The 10,502-nt window shown below is 38.4% G+C and overlaps 1 protein-coding gene across 2 annotated transcripts in view; it reads right to left on the reverse strand.

Annotated features, from left to right (window-relative positions):
• CDH7 (cadherin 7) overlaps positions 1-8,744 on the reverse strand; it is a 430,878-nt gene extending 422,134 nt beyond the window's left edge. Inside the window, exon 1 of one of the 2 annotated variants that reach the window (XM_073631278.1) lies at positions 8,365-8,744. The gene's annotated coding sequence lies outside the window, so the exon portion shown is untranslated. Of the gene's footprint in view, positions 1-7,980; positions 8,284-8,364 lie in introns of those variants that run through there. The other variant, XM_073631279.1, reaches the window with a different exon arrangement.
• Positions 8,745-10,502: the final 1,758 nt, after the last annotated feature.

The following is a 10,502-nucleotide window of genomic DNA, read 5'->3' on the forward strand; positions in this document are numbered from 1 at the left end:
TTTCTTACCATGCATTTTGTCACATGTTTTCTCACGCAATTCAGCAGGGTGCATGGGAAACTTTAACAATTAATGCCTGAAAAAAAGAAGTGGGGGTTTTCGGGATATGCAGTAACCCATTCAATTTTGCATGCATCTCTGTATTACATTACTATAGACCTAGCTAGGAATCATAGTTTTGTTTTGTTTTTTTGTTTTTTAACATTGCAAAATCTGATGCATGTTCTACTTGATGTTGCACTGCTTCATACAGAACAGCTTAATTTGTGTTTGCCATGTGCATTTTTGTTTTAATGAAAAAATGGTGCAAACTTCCACAGGATTCTCCAGCACAGCCTTTATCTGACAGCATATTTTTTGCTGCTGAACTATGCTCTGCTTTAAGGCAGAATTAAGCTCAGAAAAAAGAAATTACCAAAAGAGCCCGTGTGTGCTGCACATGTAGACAGCACAACTTTCATTATTTCCTCTCCACTATCCCAGCTCAATTAGTGTCTCCTTTGTCAGTACGACAGTGACACCCACTGGTTAACACTGACAGTCATGATCGGATAGTCTCCCTGCAGAGTAACTAGCAATGACAGATCGTTATGATGGAGTTCTTCGATCAGCAACTTACATTGTTATGTTACTGTATTTTTTTTTTTGTCATGGCTATAGCATCTGTTAAAAAAATAATGCTGTAAAGGACCTTTACAGTAGATTTTACATTAATAACAATATGGTTTTTCTCACATTCTCTATTTCAAAAAGTTGACATTTGCAAATGTTATTTATTAATATAAACAAGATAATTGAGTAAGGCAAATAGTAATGAGAGGCAATCTTTCACTAATGAACTATGGTGGACAAAAATGAGACTCGTTACTGTCCGATTTAGCATCAGCTATGCATTTTGCATTCTTGCTAAATTTTAAAAATGTCAGCGCTTTTTATTTGTTCACGGAATTTGCTCATGTCACACTTTTTTTTTTTATGTTTCACATAACAATGACTGCATCAGGTATAAATGCAGCATGAATAATTACTATATGTGTTTGTTGATGGTGTGCTTATCTTGTCAAAAGCACATGTATAAACTTGTCAGCGTACAGAAGCCCAGAAAACAGAAACTGCAAATGACAAAAAAAGCTAGTTCAGACAACAGAAATAATTAGCTTGAAGTTTGGGCCTTGGTCCAGAATCGAATCTGCTGGTAGAGAAAGCCTTAAGCATTGAAAACTTTAGAATATGCGAGTCTAAACCCTAGGGTGTGCTATGGGCTATTCTAAATGTTAGAATATGCAAAAGGTCAGTGTAAAGTCATTCACATGCTACAGGGGAGTCTGACCATCAAGAAATATGACGCCTTTGAAGACTGACACACTGAAGCACATTTTAAATAACTTGATATGCCTCAAGGTAGGTCTCACCAAAGAAAACTGCAGGAAGTATCAAAACAGGCCACAGTTGTGGTCAGAAATGCCACAAGATGCCAAAAGATTGATCAACATTATATTCATAGAGCTGCCAATTTCACATTCATGACAATTTTATGCTCATAAAGATGCATCTTGCTTTGTTTTTTTTGTTTTTTTTACTACTGTCTATAGATGAAATCCTAAAAAAATGTGACAATGATAGCCCTGGGGACTGCAATACTATACTGATAGAAGTATACCTGTGCCAAAACTTTGGACATTCAGCCTTCATTCACACTGAACACAGCTTTGAAATCAAATGACTTCATCTGAAGTTGCACGATTTCAAAGCCGCATTTAAGTCTGACTTTGGGGGTGACATGAAAGACATCTGTGCAGGTTCATGCACAGATGTCTATTTAAGTCGCCCTCAAAGTCACCAAAAGTAGTGCAGGAACTACTTTTGTAAATCGGTGTGGCACCACAAAGTCGGTGTCGCACCCATTGGGACGGTGCCATTGCCGGCAATGGGCTGTGATTTGACATGTGATTTGAACTGTCAAATTGCATGTCAAATCATGCCACTGTGAACGGGGACTTAGGGTCGAGTGCAAAATCTGGTGCAGCTGTGCTTGGTAGCCAATCAGTTTCCAGCTTCAACTTGTTCAATTAAGCTTTGACAAAAAAAAACCTGGAAGCTTATTGGTTTCTATGCAGAGCTGCACCAGATTTTGCACTCTCTCCAGTTTTAGTAAACCCCAGTGAGCTATGCATGCGCTGAGGCGCTTTGCGCTAGGCAGCCCATTCAAAATGTATTTGCTGTAATGCACCCGGATGTACAAAAACATATTTATTGCTGCGTTGTTAAATTGAAGTGCCCAGCAATGCACATCACACATTGTGGTGCCTGTGGTGAGTTTTAAAGCAGTTACATTCTGCATGTGCTTTGGGGAATGGCAGCATAATGCACCTTTGCATACATATTACATGTTGTGGTCACTAACTCTCCCTAACATTTTAACATAGTCTTGAAAACAAGACCTGACTGACCTTTGTAGCTGCCGTCACCGTGGTCAAATTCACCCAAAAAAGACTCTGAATTTAGTTTTAGTCAGTTCCTAACAGCTTGCAGCACCTGTCCTTTGTTTGCATTAGAAAGCTGTCAGGCTGCCAAGTCCATGTTAGCAGATAACAAAAGGAAAGTGGAATTGCAATTTTAGTGGCTCTGTTGTAAAATTGAAGATGATCTATTCCACTGGAGCTGCAGATACAGAAGTCAGTGGGGGCTTGATTTAAAGCACGTTCAACCTGTTTGCTAAGAGTTTGTAAATACTTTAATATCCATAGTCTGCCGCAATTAAATGTGTACTTCAAAATTAATCTATACTGAGAATATGAAGGCTTCTAAAATTCAAAGACCAATGATTAGGGCAGATCATTATTCTTCCAAAATGTTTCAAATAGTATGTTTCAATAAATAGCAGATTAGATTGTGTTTTTAATTACTCTCAATGTATTATGATAACATGGGCCGACTTGCTGGGGCTCTATCAATAAACAATAAACAAATAAATACTTCTCCTTATACTGCCATACATTTGTCCACTTTCATTAAACAAGAAAATAAGTGAAATGGTTTTCAGTGGGGAATAAACACCTAGTGGAAGCATAGCTACCATATAGTCCACTGCCACACATTCAACCAGAACAATCATCTGGGCAACCAGAAAACTTAAAATGGCTTTTTAGTATCCAAAGGAGATGTAGCATAGCTAGTGCCACCAAGTTCACAGAGCTTTGTAGGCTCCTTACTGGTCCTGCTTTTATTGAGTGTATCTCAATTACTAAATCATTGCCAGCTAAGACAGACATACAAAAATACCTTTAGCAATTAATAAAGTTCAATATTAGGTGGGAAGACATGTTGAGATTTGCATTTTTTAACAACAAGTTAAAGGTTATCTTTTGTTTACAACCATAGATTGTGGATTGAGAAAATCACTGACAAGATCTCAGTGACAAAAGAATCTGATTCACCTGATAGCATTTCAAGTTATACCAAATAAGGGAACATATGCTTTCTTTATAAAGTAAAACAACAATCTGAGGAATTCTATGACCTTTAAATTTCTAATCAGAAATCATGTGACCTTGTTTAAACTGTTCTAAACTGATGATAATTGAAACAGGTTGTACTGTCTCTAAGGCTTAGTGCTTTATTCTTGCCTTTTGCGCTTTTGTATTTGTATCAGTTTGATCACTGGTCCTTCAATAATTGTGTTCTCTGAAAGCATTAGTTCACCTAAAATTAGTTTACTCTAAGGTTTGACACTAATGAAATCTACAAACATTTTTTACCATCTCTCAAGTAAAGAGAAAACACAGCTCTCCTAGCAACCATCAATTACAGGGGAAGGATCTCACTGGTTCTGCAATATTTTAATTATTGTAAAATATATAAAACATCCAGCAGAGTGATCCTTTTTCATATTGACCATGGAAGGTGGGCAGGGCTGAGAACTCATACTGTCATATTGTCAGAAGTCCAAGGAGCACTTAAAAATTGGTTGATTGTTAAGGTACGAGATAAAAGGTCATGTTAACTTGCATTGTAAAAGGGATACCTGCTGCCAAGTATCGCCAAACCACCAGGTCAGAAAACATGTACTTATCCAATTATTTGTAGAGTATTGCTTGATGTTGTGCTGATCAAAACACTGTATGCAAATTTTGGGCCACATCTGCCATTAAATTGCTTCTACCAGGGCCCTTCCTACCAGGAGAGTGTTCAAGCCTTGGGTGGTGCTCTTCTACATACAGCCCCTGTGAGAATATACACTTAAAGCAGAGTTCCACACAAATATGGAACTTCCGCTTTAAGGGAGGTGACCCCCTGACATGTCACATTTGGCATGTCATTTTTTTGGGGGGGAGCTGGGACCCTCTTTTCAGAGGGTCCCAGCTCCCACTTCCTCCCAGTGCACCGTGGCACCGGAAGGAAGATCACCTCCCCCCTCCCTCTCGGCAATCATCTGGGACACATCACAGGTCCCAGATGATTGCCCGGCCAGTCACTGAGCACGGCACGGCTCACGCATGCGCAGTGGGGTGCAGCCGGGTAACCACAGTTACAATGCCGGCACTGCTGAGAGGAGGGGGAGAAGAGCAGGGCTTCGTGCGCCCAAATTGCTGGACCCTGGGATGGGTAAGTGTCCGATTATTAAAAGTCAGCAGCTGCAGTATTTGTAGCTGCTGACTTTTATTTATTTTTTTTTAAACAGAACTCCGCTTTAAAGAGGAAGTAAACCCTGGTGGGTTTTACTTCCTCTTTATTTCCCTGCAAAGGTAAAGCATAATGGGCTACTATGCATCGCATAGTAGCCCATTATATGTCACCTACCTGAAACCGAAGCCTGCAATGTCACCGTTGTTCCTACTAGCAACCCCTTCGGGGGCCACAAACTCCAGCTCTGTGACTGGCCTGAGTTGCGTGACATTACTCCCGTGCATGCGAGTAGGAGTTGCCAGTCACGGCATGACCCCCACTATAAACGGCACGATGTGCCCTTTCTAAAGTGCGCATGCGCTGATGACATCAGCGCATGCGTCGTAGTCATCGGTGCACGGCTCTTTCGTAAATATCTCCTAAACCGTGAAGGTTTAGGAGATATTTCACGGACCTACAGGTAAGCCTTAATAGGCTTACGTGCAGGTAAAAGTGGTTGTACAAGGTGTACAAACACTTTAAAAGAAAACTGTACTGAAAGAAATAAGGAGGTTGCCATTGCTTCTTCTTTTGAAAATGTTAGTTGCCTTGTTGCCACTGCCATCAACATTTGAGTCAAGAGTGAAGTTGGAATTCCTAATCTGCATACTAGTATATAGCTACAAGTTTACTTACCAGCTTATATTACCTTTACAGCAATGTTTAATCCAAAACAGTTTTTACCAAAACTGTGCTGATTAGAATGCAATACAGCATAACATTTTGTAACCATTGCATTTTCTTTTTATTATTTTGTAAAACGGTATATGTAGCCTTGTATATAGACATCATTTTTGCTTAAAACAGTGGCCAACTTTATTACGTGTTTGAATGAACCAATCATAGCAATACCCAAAAACAAATAAGTTGCTCATGCCAATAAAATGCAATCATATTCCTCACAAAAGCACAGCAATGTGCTTTTTATATGCATATTGTTTACTGCACAGACAACTGGGGGTAGAAAAAAAAAAGCTCCAGGAGTCACAGGCTAGGATAATTAACAAGGTAAGGTTGTAATCTACAAATAACATACACAGTAGCAGTAAAGTCTATGCACATGATGCATGGTGTGCCAGCTGGCCAGCGGCTCCCTATTGTTTCATGTATAAATATAGAAGCGTTCCAAGATGCCTAAAATAACTCTGTATACCTGTATACTATTGCTTGAAAAAAGTGAAATCAGAGGTATGAACAGTCCCGCCACAAGCACATAACTGACATCAATTACTACTATACAAATGTTGTGATCTTTAAGACATCACACAAGTTTCTAAGATTATACTTGTATTCAAGAATGGCCAATATGAACAGCAGAGTTTGGAGTGCTTTTACATCAGATATCCTATGTGTTTGCATGAGAGGTCACTTATTTGCCATAAATTTTAAAAGAATCTTTACAGTAAACGCAGGTGCAGTGCACACTGCTGTACTTAATTTGCTTTAAAACCCTGGGAGGTCATTGCAGCATTTAGGTGCCCTTAGTGAACTTAAAAGCAGCGGTGTACACGCTGTCTGTGCACATAGCTTAATGCTCTAATCATAGGGGGTTAATAGGAAAGAACTCTGAACACTTAGGCAAATTGATGTTCATTTTAGCAAAAGATAATTATTTCAAGGTAAACTGAGGTGACAACAAAATCATCAATTACAAGAGCATTTTTGTGTAACAAAATAGCCATAGATGTGAAACCTAAATAAAATGCCACTGCAAACCTCAGGTAATTGCGGTTTTCTTCTAATAACTAATAGCAGTATTTGGTTGGGTATCCAATAATTATAAAAAAAAAAAAAAAAGCTAAAGTTTTCCTGGCTCGCTGCTGTAATGTCAATATTCTACGAGAACTGCATAAATTTTGCCTATGCTACTGTAACCTTTACAGTGACACTGAAGGTTACTTGGCTTCCGAATATTCAGCAAAATACCAAAAATAGAAAGTGTGCTTTGGTGACATCTGCATCCCTGCTGTAGAAAGCAGCAGTGGCTTATGAAACATAACTATACAGCCTGATTTTTTATTTATTTTTAACTGTTTTGCATATTTCTTTTAATTCCACTTTATATTTTGCAACTGAACTATTCTATTGTGCAACAGTTGCATAACAATGTAAAAGTAGCATAAATACGGCCACCAGGGTGTTTCTAAACCTACTGTATGTACTGTAAAAAGTCTAATGTAAAGAATAGGCTTGTCATTATCAGACCTCTATTCTAAAATGTCACACACATGTCATATATAGGGCTCTACTGTAGGTATCTAATTATTTTCTTCACACTGGTGGCAGTGAGTCCTTGTTTCCCTTAATTTACTTTTGCTTTGAGAGACTGGCTGTGGATATCTTATGCTTGATAATGTCAGCATTTTCTTTCATGTTTTAACAGTGTTACCAGCCGACAATGAATACTTTATAGACTGCAGGTACTACTAGGTACAAGTTAGCTCAGGTACTCAGTAGGTCTTAGTTTACTGCTCTGAGTTATTTAACACAATCCTGATTAAGTCTAATGCATAGCCTATTGTTTTTTTTTGTAACATAATGCTTAGATACATAATTTTTGACCTAATCAAAGTGTTACACTAGTAAGCATCTTCTGCGGTGACTCCAAATATGAGATGACATTGATAATAAATAGCTAGCCCAATGAAACACAACACTTTAGGTATTACTCATGCAAATCAAAGCTAAAAAAAAAGTAGAAAGCAAGTGTACATGACCTTTGTAATATGCTGGAACAAGTAATTTGTATTCTTAACCAATTTGCTAGCAAAGCACTCTGCAGTCTCCAGTTATATTTATTACCTGGATGTTATATTGTGCAGAATGTGCGCTTAAGAAGATGACCAAAAAAACGAAGGACGGAGAGATGGTTAAATACCCCTGGCTCTTTTAATAAGTAGGTGCTCACTTAATATCTACAAACATGCACACAGAGCAGAGCCAACACTGAGCTCATAATTTTGCAGAGAATAACCTGACACTGAATAGTAAAGTCATGCTTAACATAACCCTCAGTGACCCTAGCTACAGCTTGAATTGCCAGGAACACTGTGATGAACTACCATGCTGCACACACACACTGAAAGTCTGAGCACTTAAAAGAATAGGTCACCAAGCTTTTAACCTAACCTGTGTTAGACAAGCTGCTCAGCAGATAATGAAGCTGTGCATTTATGCATCAGGAGCTTTTGTAGAATGACAGTTATCACTACAGTTATCAGAAAGATGGACTAGTGTCAAAATAACAGAACACACACCTTGTTTAAGAAAAAGAGCCAGAGCAGGTATCAACAGCAGAGTGCAATGCATATTTACCTTACTCCTAATTTTGGATTCCTGCAAGTCCTTTCTAAATTGGCTGTTCTGCCTGAAAGGCATTCTCCTGATATCTTCTTATTCCCGTCTATCCCTCCTTCCCTTCTGCGCTTTCTCATTTGAAGCATGCTTTTTTTTTTTTTGCAGACTTGCCTTTTTATATGCTTACTGGCAGCAGGTCTTTTTTATCTCTTTTCAAAGCCACCTCTGATTAAAATGGAAGTAACTTCTAAATGTCATTGATGCTGCATGCAAATGATGCATCTTTCTATGGCATGGAACAGAATCCCAGGCTACTATTTCACTAGAATGAACTGCTTTACACATAATCTACTACACAACAGAGTCTCAGAAAAAAAAAAAAAAACTGCTGGATTATCTTACCTTTATTTCTCTTTTTGTGGAGCCAAATGAAGAATTCTGTAAATCCCCAGCGCCTTGTGTTAAGCTGGTACCTGCTCTCAGAGACATGTGCCTGCTGCTGTCACAAGGAGAACTTAGTGATGCTCTGCTTTGGGCAGACTGGGATGGAGTAACAGCAGCTCAATGCTATCAGGGTCTCTGAACTGCTGGGAGAACATGCTCTGTGGTCTCACTATCTGATCTCTCAATAGAAAAAAGGCAGCCCGGCGACTTTGTCTCTTTTCTGTTTCTCCTAGATACAGCAGCTGCTAGTCAAAGGGAACCCAATGCATGAGCATCCTTATTGACAGGAGGTACAGATGGAGTATAAAATCAGGAGAGGGCTATGAAAAGGGGGTGGGGCTGCTTCCTATCTATCTCATGTGAACTATTTGCATTTGAAAGAGCGTCAGGAAAGAGTTTAATATTTTTTTTCCTCCTAGCTTGTCATTAGGTACCATGATCAATTGAGCTCCTGAGGCACAAAGCCAGAGCTAGAAAAGCAAACTAACAACTTAGAGGTTTTTTTACTTTATAGTTTTGCCCTTTCAATCTCTCCAGCGTGCCCTAGTTCCACTCTCTTTACTTCTGTATATTTTCCACCCTGCTGTGTTATCTGGTGTAAAATCCCAGTGTATGATTTAGTCTCAGTATGATGCTCATCTTCAAGAGAGAGTCCTGTGTCTAAACACTTTTGAACAATAGATTCAGGTTAGGTATACAGTGCTGCTGGAAATACGGTGCCTATTGCTCCAGTTTCCTATTGTATTGCTATTGTGATACAGGAGAGGCACTGCAGGATAATTCACATCTGCTTTATCTTGGTAGCATTACATTGTTTTATGTCCTTATTTGTTTTTAGGTTCTTTCATCAAATATTTTTAAAGTGCCGGTGTGTGTATAGTCAATACATACATATTTTAAAATACAACAAATACAGGTCTTTTGCACAATTATTCAATTTTGAAGTCAGAAATGGGGGGATTTCGTAAAACTGGTGTACACAGAGTCTGGTGCAGCTGTGGATAATATCAGCTTTTAGGTTTTATTGGCAATTGAGCAAGCTGAAGTTAGAAGCTGATTGGTTACTATGCACCATATTTTGTGTGCACAAGTTTTAGTAAATCTCCCGCAATGTAACATTTGTGTGGTATGTTGCTTGAATTTTAATGCAGTTAAGGCATTAACCCATACAAATGAGATAACAGTAACCTAATATAGCTGTTTTCAACAGAAATCTACTCAATTTGCTATTATTATTATTACTCCCATAATATGCAGTATATTTACAAAAGTATGCTCATATTGAAACAGGTGGGACAGGGGGCATGACACAATCTTTAATAAGTGTCTCCCCCACCTCATACCAATGTGTATCTCCCCTCTCCTCTTTGTATGCTGTTCCCTTACTTCTACTCAGGCATCTCCTGCACTGCTTCATTTGTCAGCCACAAAAACCTCCAATATTGTCCCTCGCATTTGCCTCCAGTGCACACTTTGTAGTGCAACATTTGTCCACTTCCAATGCCCACCCTGCACTGCTCTTTTTATCCACCCCCATTGCCCCCATCTCTGTAGTGCTTATAGGGCTGGGACTACATTTTTATTTTTTTTCTGTTTATTAAAAGTCATCAGCTACAGTTTTTTTGTAGCTGCTGACTTTAAATTTTTACACAGAAGACTGGAGCTCCTCAAATGGGTTTCACAATTTACTGTCCTGTTTTCTTTGTTTTTTTTATATCATTAAATAATTTTTATTGAAATTTCCAAACAAATAACAGAAATATTAACCACTTCAGCCCCGGAAGAATTTACCCCTTTCTTGATCAGAGGACTTTTTGTGATACGCACTGCATTGTTTTAACTGACAATTGCGCTGTCTTCCCACGGTCTTCCCTTTCTTTTGGTGGTATTTGATTACCTCTGCGGTTTTTATTTTTTGCGCTATAAACAAAAAAAGAGCGACAATTTTGAAAAAAAAAACAATATTTTTTACTTTTTGCTAATAATAAATATCCCCAAAAAATATATAAAAAACTAATTTTTTCCTCAGTTTAGGCTGATATGTATTCTTCTACATATTTTTGATATGAAAAAATTGCAATAAGCGTATATTGATT

The sequence above is a fragment of the Aquarana catesbeiana genome, linkage group LG05, assembly GCF_042186555.1.
Source record: "Aquarana catesbeiana isolate 2022-GZ linkage group LG05, ASM4218655v1, whole genome shotgun sequence".
NCBI classification, from domain to species: Eukaryota; Metazoa; Chordata; class Amphibia; order Anura; family Ranidae; genus Aquarana; species Aquarana catesbeiana.